The sequence below is a fragment of the Callospermophilus lateralis genome, chromosome 9 (assembly GCF_048772815.1).
Source record: "Callospermophilus lateralis isolate mCalLat2 chromosome 9, mCalLat2.hap1, whole genome shotgun sequence".
In the NCBI taxonomy this organism is placed as follows: domain Eukaryota; kingdom Metazoa; phylum Chordata; class Mammalia; order Rodentia; family Sciuridae; genus Callospermophilus; species Callospermophilus lateralis.
The window spans coordinates 18206919-18221194 of record NC_135313.1 but is presented as its reverse complement, the minus strand read 5'-3'; the positions used below and the strand labels follow the sequence as shown (position 1 = coordinate 18221194).

The 14276-nt window shown below is 43.9% G+C and overlaps 1 pseudogene; it reads left to right on the top strand.

Annotated features, from left to right (window-relative positions):
* Positions 1-3859: 3859 nt before the first annotated feature.
* Positions 3860-5367, top strand: LOC143642141 (heterogeneous nuclear ribonucleoprotein F-like; annotated as a pseudogene).
* The last annotated feature ends 8909 nt before the right edge of the window (positions 5368-14276 follow it).

Below are 14276 nucleotides of genomic sequence, written 5' to 3'. Positions count from 1 at the left end.
ACCCTTGCTGGGGTTCAACGCCCCAATTCACCGTTTCAGAGAAGGGATCCCCAACTACCAACCCAAAAGGTTTCTTCCAAGGCCGGGCCTGCTGAGCTTCTGGGCCTGTCCCCTCCCCCCAGGTGGGGCTGCGGCCCAGACTGCTTGCAGAAGCCCTGCAATTAAGCCCCTCGCCCGCCCCTGCACCGCCCGCCCGCCTGTCCTCCGCCAGGCCGGGTCTGCACCAGCAATTACAGCAGAGCGCAGCAGCTGATTACCCTGGAGCCTGAGGAGTGGCTGGGAGTGGGGACAACAGGCAAGTTAAGGGGTGGGGATCCTGGGGTTATCACTGGTCCTAGGGTTGTTAGCTGTGGCCCTCTAGCCCCACTTCTCAACTCTAGAGGATAGGGAGGAAGGGTCTCTCAGTGCTCGGTCCTGCAGAGCCTCAATTTTTCACTCCGTGAATGCACACGGCACCGAGGGCAGACAGAGCTCTGGGAAGATCTGGTGCGCGCGCTCACGCCTGCGTGCATGTATGTTGGAGCGTCTGGAATCTCAGGTTGCATACTCAAAAAAGTTCAAGGCCCTCAAGACCAGCTTTCTTTCCCGCCGCCGACTGCCGCGTGGGTCTCTCCTGGTCCCGCGCCCCGCCCATTGGACCCAATTAGGTCTTGCTGAGCCAGCCCCAGGGCTGCTGCCAGCGCCTTTTGTGGGAATCAAAAAAACGGCGCCCTCTTTGGGAAAGAAGCTTCCTATTTCTACAGAAGACAATCCGGGAGTCTACAGAGCAGCGACAGTGGATTTTTCTACCACCATCCTTGCCCACTGCTGTCCCTTCTTCGTTCTGCCCCCGCCGGCTAGTCTGCAGGGACTCGGGTAGAGCTTCGCGCCTACCACAGTCCAGCTGTCCACATCTGGCCGACAGCTGGGAGCCGCCCACCACAAACGGATGAGGACACGGCGCCCTCTGTTGGTGCAGAGCTGCAGCGCACCAACTTCAGGGCCTGGACCACCCTCCAGCTGCGGGGGGGCTGGAGGTCTAGCTCCAGTCAGGTGGGTCTCGGATTCCACCATTCAGTGTCTTTGCTCTTGGGAACTACCTGCTCTCTGCCTCGCTTCCAAATCCCAGGCCCTGTGCTCTCCGCCCGTCACAGCTTTGTTGACCCTCTTTCCTTTGTCCCTGCATACTGAACCCTGTTCAGCGACCTAACAGTTCCCAGACCTCCCAGCTTCTTTCCCTAGACGTCGGAGCGCGGACCGCACATCCTGCGAACCTTCGCTCCGCGCCCAACGTAAAAGTCCTAAAATAGGAACATGATTACATAAGACACCGCCCGTTTGCTCAATGGAATTCCTCGCCGCGTTCTTAAAAAAAAAAAAAAAGGTGGTTGAAGTATATTTAGTGACTGAGACAGTGTTTGCTCTACATTGGGGAGGAGGATGCTAGGCACATAACATAGCACGGGGCAGGATCCCTCTTTTACTGCAACAAAAATGTATAGATGCGATTTCCATTTTAGAAGTCTAAAATAGGCATCAAATGCTAATAAATTATTTTGGATGAGAGATTGTAGGTGATTTAAAATGTGTTCTCTATTTGCATTTTCCTTTGTCTATAACGAACCCATATTACTTGGGCACAGCAATGATTCCATGTGCAGAACATTTTGACCCAAAATGGAAAATCAAATTATTAGAATATTTTTAAAACTAGGTTTTGGAAGATCTGGTTGATAAGAGCTATGATTATGCTATTGGAATTTTCTTTTAAAAATAACAATGATTTATAGTGAGAAGTCCTGAATTCCTGCACCAGGAAAGCCAAGAAGCATCCTCAAACCCATATGCACATCCAGTACTGTGGGTAGTTATAATAACTGATTTATTTTTTATTGTGCTGCTTATGTACGAAGATGTTGTCATGATTAATAATACATAAAATTTATAAAAATTTTAACACCTTTTTCTCAGTTCCAGTCCTTTTCGATGTCTTTGCAACATTGCATATCTGTAACCACTCTATCCTTGGGTGTAGGCAATCCATCCACCACCTTGAATGATGTATTGCCTAGTCCTCCTCATTCTCCACTGCCTCAGAAACTTCATTCACTCTTTGTCTTTGTCTTTTTTTTTGTGTGTGTGGGTTAGCTCCATTTAATTTTATTCATAACCCACATAACATATTAAACTGAATGTGGAGAAATAAAAACTACATTTGCACAATTATCTAAAAATATGGACATTTCTCTAATACACAATATAAAAAGCAAACAGATAAGTTTGATGGTGACAATAATTGATATGGAGCACTGTTTGTATTCTTATGAATTTAATTAGGTTGACTACCTTCCATATTTTCACCTTTGACTTTAATATTTGTACCAAGCACAATGTGCCTAGGTGTGAGGATTTTTTGTCTTTTTCTTTTGAAATAATTTTGAAGGTACAGAAAAGTTACAGTGGTACAAAGAACTTCCCATGTCCCTGAACCACATAAGAGTGAGCTGCCTACACAATGTCCCATTACTCTTTAATGCTTTAATACATGTTTCCTACAAATAGATATTCTCCTTTATAACCTAATACAATACTCAAAACCAGAAAATTAACATTGATGCATTAGTACTATCTAATGCCTCTAAGACCTTATTCCGTGTTCATCTGTTAGCCCAATAATATCCTTTATAATAAAATTCTAGTCCAGAATTTTTTTACATTTGGTTATTATGTCTTTGTTGTCTCTTCCCATCTGACACACTTTCTAAGCCTTCCTTTATGTTCATGACCAGGACAGTTTAGAAGATTACAGACCAGTTATATGGGATGATGTCCCTTACTTTGGGTTTATCTGTTGTTTCCTGATTTGATGTGGTCATGTGTCTTTGGCAACAATATCACAGATTTTGGGTGTTTTGCTCATTGCCTTATTATTGGATCTAGAGCTAAAATTTCCCAGTTTAGTTCCTGTTCAGCCAAGTCCTGTCTCAGGAGCATTCTGCTTTGGGAGCTACAACCCATGGGCTCCAGGGGCTGTAGCTCCTTAATTATAAATAGTCCTCTGCCTTCCTGGTTCACTTACTGAAGGTTCAAAGTTCTAAGTGGGAACACTGATTTGGCTATGCCCTTTCTGCTCAGGATCAGGGGAGCAAATATTTGACTTCCCACTAAGACTTATTCTAAGGAGGATCCACCAACATAGGTCAGGGGCTCAGATGCTGGTCAGCTAAAGACCCCAGTGCATATTCACATACAAGTTCCTGAGAACATCACTGAGACCTCCACCATCTGCCATTATCACCCCTGTCTTTCTCCCTTGCATGCCATGTTCCACTGAAGCATGACTGCATGCAGTTCCCTTCCTGCCTTAGCCCCTGTAACAATTAGCCTTCAAAGATGAGCCCAATGAATCATGTGTCATACCTCTGTATTGTCCCCTCCCCTTGGATCTGGGCTGGTCCTGTGATTCATTTTCATTGATATAGGCTGTGGAAATGGTCCTGCATGACTTCTGAGAAGAGGTATTAAGAATTCTTGCAGTTTCTGCTTTAGTCTCTTGGAATGTTCCTTTGGGGGAAGCCAGTCACTATGTCTGAGTTCCATCTACCTAAGACCATCATGCTGTGAGAAAATTTAAGCAAGTCACATGGAAAGGCTGTTTGGAGAGAGAATAATGTCTGGACAGTCCCCATCTGTTTCAGCCAATTCAGATGAGGTGCGAGACACACGATTAAAAAGAGTTATCTAAATTGGAGGATCAAAAGTTTGAGGTCAGCCTGGGTAACTTAATGAGATGCTGTCCCAACTTCAAAAATAAAAGGAGGGCCTTTTCTTCCTCCACATGGCGGCGCGTGTTCCCAGAGCACCGGTCTCTGCGTTTGTCCCCTGCTCCTAGAGGTTAAGAACAAAAAAGATGCACCTGGACTTTCCCCAGAGCCTTCTACATTTCTAAGTGTCGGTGGAATTTGAGGTTCTCTGGCTGCGAGCTGCGCTTACTTGATGAAAGAAATCAGCCCTACCTTCCTCAGTGGACAATTTGTTACCTACTTTAAGTGTCTCCCACTGAAGGCATCCATCTTTTCTTGAGCCACAGAAACCTGTGCCCAAGCTTGTCTGACATCTGCCTTGTCAAGTGTCCATGATGCTGGGCCCTGAGGGAGGTGAAGGTTTTGTGGTCAAACTCTGTGGCCTGCCCTGGTCCTGCTCAATTGGGGACGTGCAGAACTTTTTCTCCAACTGCACAATTCACAATGGGGTTGCAGGTGTCCATTTCATTTACACTAGAGAAGGCAGTCAGAGTGGTGAGGCTTTTGTTGAACTTGAATCAGAAGATGATGTAAAAATGGCCCTGAAAAAAGACAGGGAAAGCATGGGACACCGGTACATGGAGGTGTTCAAGTCGCACAGAACTGAGATGGGTTGGGTGTTGAAGCACAGTGATCCAAACAGCGCCGACACTGCCAATGACGGCTTCGTGCAGCTTCGGGGACTCCCGTTTGGATGCACAAAGGAAGAAATCATTCAGTTCTTCTCAGGGTTGGAAATTGTGCCAAACGGGATCACATTGCCTGTGGACCCCGAGGGCAAGATTACAGGGGAGGGCTTCGTGCAGTTTGCCTCACAGGAATTAGCTGAAAAGGCTCTAGGGAAGCACAAGGAGAGAATAGGGCATAGGTATATCGAAGTGTTTAGTTTAAGAGCAGTCAGGAGGAAGTTAGGTCATATTCTGATCCGCATCTGAAGTTCATGTCTGTGCAGCGGCCGGGGACCTATGACCGGCCAGGCACAGCCGGGAGGTACATTGGTATCGAGAAGCAGGCGGGCCTGGAGAGGATGAGGTCTGGTGCCTACAGTGCAGGCTATGGGGGCTATGAGGAGTACAGCGGCCTGAGTGATGGCTACGGCTTTACCACCGACCTGTTTGGGAGAGACCTCAGTTACTGTCTCTCAGGAATGTATGACCATAGATATGGAGATGGTGAATTCACAGTGCAGAGCACCACTGGCCACTGTGTCCACATGAGGGGGCGGCCCTACAAAGCAACAGAGAACGACATTTACAACTTCTTCTCTCCACTCAACCCTGTGAGAGTCCATATTGAGATTGGCCCTGATGGTAAAGTGACGGGCGAAGCAGATGTTGAGTTTGCCACCCATGAAGAAGCTGTGGCAGCTACGTCAAAAGACAGGGCCAACATGTAGCACAGATACATAGAACTCATCCTGAATTCAACAACAGGGGCCAGCAATGGGGTTTATAGCAGCCAGGTGATGCAGGGCATGGGGGTGTCAGCTGCCCAGGCCACCTATAGTGGCCTGGAGAGCCAGTCAGTGAGTAGCTGTTATGGGGCTGGCTATAGCGGTCAGAACAGCATGGGTGGATATTACTAGTTTTGTTGTAACATTTGAGTTATTTCAATCAAATTTTCATAGGCAGCCAACAAGCAGTGAAAGCAGTTTATAATTAGAGAAAGCTGTGGGACCCATTTTACATCATGAGTTTGTGAAATCTGGATTAAAAAATTACCTCTTCAGTGTTTTCTCATGCAAACTTTTCTTCTAGCATGTGATACTGAGTAAACTAAAACTATTTTCTTCTGCTTTTCTTGATTAACATTTTGGTAGTATACTTCAGAGTGATGTTATCTGAGTTAAAGTAGTTTTAAGTATGTTAAATGTGGATCTTTTACACAACACCACAGTGAACACATTGGGGAGATGTACTTTTTTGGAGAACTCAAAGGTGCTAGATCCCTAATTCAAAGAGAAACATTTCTCATGTTTGTTCTATTTTTTTCTTCTTCTTCATTTAAAATTTTTAGGTTAAGATTAAGCTTTTTAAAGTTAGTTTTGAGAACTGAGATACAATACTAATACTGTAAGAATTGGTGAGGCCTTGACTTAAAACTTTCTTTGTATTGTGATTTCCTTTTGGGTGTATTTTGCTAAGTGAAACTTGTTAAATTTTTTTGTTAACTAAATTTTTTTCTTAAAGACTTTTTCACACACACAAAAATAAATAAATAAAAGGAGGGCTGGGGATGTAGTTCAGTGGCAAGGTGCCCTTGGATTCAATCCCACATATTGAAAAAACAAACAAACAAACAAACACAAAACAAAACAAAAATACCAACCCTACCTTTGAGAGTCAAGTTGGTAGACCCTTCAGATCTCTAGATAGTCCAGTACCAGCTTCCATCTAACTGTAACTGGTTGAGTTCTCCCCAAGTAAGATCTGCCTAGCAGAATACAGTCAACCCATGACTGCGAGAGATAATAAAAAATTATTTTAAGCCACTAAATTTTGGAGTGGTTTGTTACTCAGTAATGGTGAGCTGAAACAACCCTTTTGTAGTGTTTGGCTTTCTAGGGAATGTTGCCCCACTGTCCTGTCCCAGACACATGATCACTTATATCTTTGCTTGTCAAAATCCTTCTGACTAGTGTGGCACTGAGCAGTTGAGCGAGCCAGGTTTTGAAATCAGCCTGTGGGGTAGAAGGGTTGAATCAGTTTTATCTCAGTTTTGCTGGAGGGGAAAAGGGCAGACTGAAGAGTTTCTTCAGAATAATATGAGGGTGGGCATGACCTTGGATTTCCATATCAGCACCTGCTATGTGGTAATAAAAACACCTCTCTCCTTGAATTGTTTTGAGGATGAGATATAACATATATGTTATCTACCAGTCTATTTTTTTCGTCCCTGTTAGTACCATTGAATGATGATACCCAGACTTCTAGACCTGTATCAAATGGCACTTTTGAGGTACACGCCCATCATCTAAGAATTACATGGCTTTAGACAAATCCCTTAAACTTCTCTAAGCCTTACTCTCCTCTTGTTACATGGATTTGATGATAATATCTGTGTAATGGGGTTTCTGGACAGGACTGCCTTGTGGTGTTAGGCAACACTGCCCTCTTGAGGCAGAACACCCACACCCTTAGGCCATATCCTTTAACCACCATGGCACCAGGAATCCTTCAGGTGTCCACCATGGGGCTCCAGAACAGACATGTCTGGTGGGCTGGGAGACTGTGGTGAACACCAGAATGCAGACAGGATCAACCGAAGCCTCAAGAGCTCATTACCCTGAGGGAAAAAGAGGTTTTGCTGGAAGGGAAAGGGGCAGACAGAAGAGTCTTCTTTGGAATAACATGAGGCTGGACATGACTATTTCCACTTCCTCAGGGCTTTCTTGATGGAGAAGGAAAAATTGGGGGTATGAGAGACATAGTTGTCTCTGTTGTAGGAACTCTTTATGAAAGAGTTGAGAATAAAAAACTTAAGGTGCTTTCTCACCTTAGGTGGTGAGAGAGACAGAGAGACACACTAAAAGGGAAGTATGCCAGACTGCTGGCCACTGGCAGGCAGAGAGGCAGTAGGTGATGGTGATGAAGAGATGGGTGGCATTGGGCAGCAGACTTGACCTGGTGAAAGGCAACTCTACTGGTTTCTTTTTGGACTTCCTCTGATGGATTTCTGGGATGTGATGGGAGAGTGCAGGCTATAGGATTCCAGTTAAATCCAAAGCAAAGTCTGGCAAAACTAATGTATGCTGTTAGAAGGCAAGAGAGTGGTTACCCATGCAGGGGAAAAAGTGACCAGAAAGGGGATTCTGGGAGCTGATAATATCTTGTTTCCCCATCAGGCTCCTACTTACACTGCATTCATTTGGTTAAAAACTTAAGTGCCCTTAAAATTTGTGCACTTACTAGTATATTACTACTTCTTTTATTTAATATGTTACTTCAATAACAGATTGATATTCTTTCTCCACCCCACCCACACCATTATTTGAGAAAAGAATGATGAACAGACATTTATCACTGGAAGCCCTTTCAGATAGTATTACATCCCTGAAGAGATTAATGGTTGGAGGTGAGGACCACCTGGTGTCTGGCCAGAATCACGTTTTCCTCCATTCATTCACTTATGGTTTACTAAGCACTTCCTACACATTGAACAATGTACAACATGTAAGAGAATTAAAAGATAATTAATAACCATAGTTTCCAATTACTGGGAGTTTATTATGGAGAGATCTGAATATACATCTAACCTTCACAATAATTCTATGATGTATTATTATTACCCCATCTATCGGCTGAAGAATGAGTCTCAGAAAGGTTAAAAAAAAGTTGTCCAAGGTCACAGAACAAAGGACTTATCTGGATTTTCATATGCACCCAGTCTGTGAGGACCCAAAGCCCAGGTATTTCTCACTGAGCTTCAGGTCACCCAGGAATCTAGGGGGTGAAGGTCCTGTAGTGAAGTTGCTCTACCTCAGAAATGAGGCCTTAGAGCCGGAGCGAGTCTGAGTTCGAACCTAAGCAACCTCGTTTTCTCTGCCTCTTGGCAGGTTCCTTAATTCTTTTGAGACTCTTTCCCCAGTTCTATAACAAGGGTTTAAAAAAAAAAAAAAAAATCATGCCTTTCTCTTGGGATCATTGTGGGCAAGGGGCGCGGTACAGCCCGGTGTTGCGCACAGTGAGCGCCTAGAACTGGAAGTCACTGGCATCTGTGAGACCTTGGATCACCCCTGCAAGGCAGAGACCCACGAGGGCAGCGGTCAGACTCGGACGCTCCCCACCTCTCGCCTCCCAATCCGAACCTTTCGGGCTGGGTTCAGTTGAAAATGAACCGGCGGCCTTGATAGCCATGTTTGAGTTGCTCCAAAACCGGCCAGGGTACGAGACTCGACCCTAAAGCCAATGGAGAGCCAGCACCCACAGCCCCGCGTGGGCGTTGTTCCGGGTGGCTCCCGCGGGCGAGAAGACACGCTATCGCGAGATCTAGCGAGATCCAAGGTAGCGCAGACCGGAAGTGAGGGGCGGGCTCCAGAGAGCGCGCTCCTTCTGAAATTTGAGACCCGCGGAGGGTCCGGGTACGTCGGAGGTCGCGGTCCTCTCTGGGAAAAGAGCCGCAGGTGGGCAGAGCTGGGTCAGCGGGGACCCTTCACGGGTGTTTGGTTGGGAGAACAACATCATGCCTTGGGCAGCTCCCTTGGACCTGCGTTTTCTGGGACGCAGGTTGGCAGGTTGGCGAGGCCTCACTTTGCCCCGGCGTAGGTCCCGAACCAGGGAAACGCTCCAGCTCAGCCCAGCCTCTCTCCTACTCTATAACACCCCTCCGTTTGGCTCGGCTAGTTAAGAGTATTCCTGACCCGAGAAATGTTTTGCCCCAACGCTAACGTAACTACAGCTTCTGACCCTCTCGTCCATTCCCCTTCCATGGCCTTGGAAAAGGGTCTTAGCAACTTACTCAACACGGTTATATTTGTAGAAAACTAGCAAAACGAAGATACTTTATTCCAAATCTGCTAACACCACTGCCTCTTTCCATTGTGAATTCTCCTATCTAGGGGCATTGATGTGTCTGTGGATGCTTTTTAGGTATTTTGGGGTAGAGAATATTCTGAATTTGAGTTTAGTGGGATGAATTCATATGGCTCCTGTGTTTACTTAAGTTATTATTTTTACTTTTCCAGTGGGAGTACTCCCTAATCCACATTGCACTGAATTACTAATGTGGTAACCTAACATCCAAGAGGTTTTTGGTCCTAGGACTTCCAGCATCACAAGAATTGGGAGCTGTAAAAGAGTTGCACTCCATGGGACAAATATGGAATTCCCTGAAATTATAGCTCATAGGAAAGCTTCATAGAAATTACTACTCCAAATTTGGCAACCTTCCTAAAATAAGGAGTTGAGGGACTGAAAGAATTTTTTCTGAACTAGCAATACATTAATTCCCACCCCCTTTATCCCATTTGCTCAGTTTCAGCTGCCTGTGGACAGTTGTGGTTTTAATATTAGTGGAAAATTCCAGAAATAAACAATTCAATTTTAAATATCTTTTATTATAGTATATTATAATTGTTCTATTTTGTTATTACTTATTGTTGTTAATCTCTCTCTTTCTTCCCCTGCCCACACCCCAGAACTGGAGATTGAACTCATGGATTCTACTATAGCTACATCGACAGTCCTTTTGTTTTTTATTTTGAGACAAGAACCTGATAAATTGCTCAGGCTGGCCTGGAATTTGCAATCCTCCTTCCTCAGCCTTCAAGGTAGCTGGAATTACAGGCATATGCTGCCATTCCCCAGTGTTAGCCTCCTACTGTGACTGATTTATAACTTTATCATAGGTACATATGTATAGGAAAACAGGGTTTGTCACAGTCTATGGTTTTGGGCATCCACTGGGGGTCTTAGAACATATCTCCTGAAAATAAGGAGAAACTACTTTAGTGAACAAATTTTGACCAACCATGAGAGGAAAGACTAATTGAGCTTCCTATTCTCTCCATAAAAAATTGTTGCTGCTAAAGAGGCATTGAAAATATATACATAATCAAGCCCAGCCTGATGGGCACATCTGTAGTTCCAGCTACCTAGGAGGCTGAGAGGGGAGGATCACTTGAGCCCAGGAATTTGAGACCAATCTGGGCAACATAATGAGACCCTATCCTGCCACTTCTCCCAAAAATATGCAGCCAGAAATGTAGGGAGGAAAATATATAGTGGCATGCCAAGCATAGTAGTTTGATATAATTTTTTTCCTCAAATATTCATATTTGTACCTACGTGTGTGTGTGTGTGTGTGTGTGTGTGTGTGTGTGTGTGTTGCTGGGGATTGAACCCAGGGCCTTGTGCATGCAAGGCAAGCACTCTACCAACTGTGCTATATCTCCAGCCCCTGTACCTATTTTTGTATTTTTAATTTTTAATTCTTTTTCTTTATGAGCCCCATGAAATTACATAAGCTCTGGCCTCAAAATATCTAGATTTGCCCTTGCATGGTTGTTGCATCCTCCTAACTACTCTGATTAGGGCAGGGCATATGTTTCTTCTCTTAATTGTTGAGAAGATGTAAGCCTAGAGTAGTTAAGTTGCTTGTGCCTGGCTTTCTCACTGTGAGTGGCAGAATTAGAGCTAGAACATAGCTCTTTCTGTTCTCCTTTCAGACATCTAGTCACACCAAGGGCAAGTGCTCTATTGCAAAGCTTCTCACTGCCTTTCAGTGGGTAGGGCTTGAGTGTGTTCATTTGGTCTGCTTTGGGTTCTGGGTTGTATGTGGTCCAGATGAGAAGCCTGATAAAGCTAAAAGGGAAACAAGTGTGATTTTGAAGTGCTTCCAAATCACAAACCATAGTGACCTTTCTCTATACCCTTGCACATCCTTCTCATGAAGAAAGACTACCATAGGGCTGAAGAACTATAGCTTTGGGTCTTCCTTCTGTGTTAGGGTGAGAAGTGTGCAATCCTTGAACAGAATTGGAATCCACTGGTGAACCGGCTGTGTGTGAATATGCATGGGAACATGTCTTTTGTTACTTCTTAAGCCAAGTATATTTTTGGTCTGTTTCCCTGGAAACTTATAGGGAATAGGGAGAGACCTTACCAAATGTAGTATAATTTTACCATTTCTACTTCCTTTCCAATTCTCTGAATTAGTCACCCCATCTCTACCTGGACTGATTTTTCCAAGGTCGCTAACAACTTCTTTGTTGCTAAATCCAACTTTTCAATCCTTAATCGATTCTCCTCTGCTTTCAGTGTTATTTTCAAATGTAATCTGATCCACCTCCATTTAAAATGCTTCAGTGGTTTCCTCACTGCTTTTAGGAACAGTAGGACCTATTCTACAATGTCATTCCAGTCCGTACATGTTGATCTTTGATTTTTCCAATGGGCCATGCCCTGTCCTGATACTATTTAAACCAACTATTTGCCAGTCATTGTTTTAGTATTGGAGATACAATAGGGAATAAATCAGGCAAAAATTCCTGCCATTCTGGAGCTCACCTTCTGATTATGGTTTTTGGATTTTTGTTGTTGTTGTTGTTTTGCTGAAATGTCCCTTTCCTTTAAATTTGTGTTTTCATGGTAGAGAGTTTGAGATTTGTTGATGTTTAAATAAATGTATTTAGGTATGATTCACAATAATTTAAATTTCAAGGGGCTGGTGGAGCACTTGTCTAGCACATGTTGGGCACTGGGTCCTATTCTCAGCTGGGAGAACTGGAACTGGAAATCCATATGCAACAAAATGAAATTGAATCCCTTTCTCTCACCTTGCACAAAAGTTAACTCAAAATGGATTAAGGAGCTAGGAATCAAACACCAGAAACTCTGTGTCTAATAGAAGAAAAAGTTGGCTCTAATCTCCATCTTGTGGGGTCAGGCTCCAAACTCCTTAATAGGACACCTATAGCACAAGAGTTAAAATCAAGAATCAACAAATGGGACATATTCAAACTAAAACGTTTTTTCTCAGCAAGAGAAACAATAAGAGAGATAAATAGGGAGCCTACATCCTGGGAACAAATATTTACCCCTCACACTTCAGATAGAGCTCTAATCTCCAGAGTATACAAAAAACTCAAAAAATTAAACAAGAAAACAAAAAACCCAATCAACAAATGGACCAAGGATCTGAGCAGATACTTCTCAGAGGAGGATATACAATCAATCAACAAATACACGGAAAAAAATGCTCACCATCTCTAGCAATCAGAGAAATGCAAATTAAAACCACTCTAAGATACCATCTCACTCCAGTAAGAATGACAGCCATTATGAAGTCAAACAATAACAAGTGTGCTGGTGAGGATGTGGGGAAAACGGTACACTTGTACATTGCTGGTGGGACTGCAAATTGATTCAGCCAATTTGGAAAGCAGTATGGAGATTCCTTGGAAAGTTGGGAATGGAACCACCATTTGACCCAGCTATTCCCCTTCTCGGACTATACCCAAAAGACCTTAAAAGAGCATACTACAGGGACACAGCTACATCAATGTTCATAGCAGCGCAATTCACAATAGCTAGACTGTGGAACCAACCCAGATGCCCTTCACTAGATGAATGGATAAAAAAAATGTGGCATTTATACACAATGGAATATTACTCAGCACTAAAAAATAACAAAATCATGGCATTTGCAGGGAAATGGATGGCATTAGAGCAGATTATGCTAAGTGAAGCTAGCCAATCCCTAAAAAAACAAATGCAGAATGTCTTCTTTGATATAAGGGGTGGGGGCTGCTGAGAGCTATAGCCAAGTAGAAATGACACATGGCATTTTTGGTTGAAAGGTGACCCTGCTCAGGGATTAGGGTGGCTCCAGGTTTAGGGTGGATCCTGCTGGATTAGGGTGGCTCCAGGTTTAGGGTGGATCCTGCTGGGAATAGGGCGTATCCTGCTCCCTCAGGCGCCCGCTCCTTGAGTTCCCCTTGAGTTCTCGCGGGGTTCTGAGAGTATTGGTACACAGAGCCCGGTGGAGGGAGTGTATTTTCGCATGCCATGCGTCATTCCTACTTGGCTATGGCTCTCAGCATCTCCCCCCTTCTGATTAATTAAACAACAAGCAATGTGGCTTAGGGACCGTGCCTGTTAGGTTGTCCAATTCAACATATGGTTCTTGCCTGTCATCGGATGAGCTGACCTCTAGGTGTCAGCCTCCTGTCTTATGTTGGTACCACTTCAATTGGATCATACCTGTCACTGACTACCGATCCAGCACACTGCCATACTTGTGGATAGGCCTATGCACCAGTGGGGGGGTGAGGTTCTTTGCCTCACCTCTGTTGGCCCCCAAATTTGGCCTTGGTGCCAGTGGGGGGGTGAGGTTCTTTGCCTCACCTCTGTTGGCCCCCAAAATTTAGACCATCACTAGCAGAAGGGAGGAGAATACAGAAATGCCACGACACCAAGCCAATTGACGGCTCCTTGGGAAAAATTGTATCACTGGTGACACCATAAGCAAAGATACGCCAGCACTACCACAATTCGCTGCACCAACAGATAGTTCACAATGCATATAAGTGATACATAGTCCAGGCAAGTTCTGCAAGCAGTTCAAAGCGGAGGAATCTATCAATATGTCCATTTCCTCCCAAAGTAAATTAACTCCTTGATTGAGAATTACTTGTTGAGTTATTATTCATTAATGCATCCGTTTATACAGTTTACTGTGATAGCTATCATAGAAGCTGTAGTTTGGTTTTATCTTTGTCTTCACCAGCACTGGGATGAAGATAGGAATTCTGGCAATGATGCTAGAAAGAAATTATGTAACATTCCAACAGGTACTAAGAAAACAATTTTCTGAACAATTTACATTATCCTGAACAGAATTATTAAATATAATGAAAAGGAAAGGTGAAAGTAAATAAACAGATCTGTTAACCTCCTTATTTGTATACATATTAAAACAATCCTCAACAACTGTTTACCCAGTTTAAATTAAACCATTAAAATCACATGAAATAAAAAAAAATTTGGATCCATT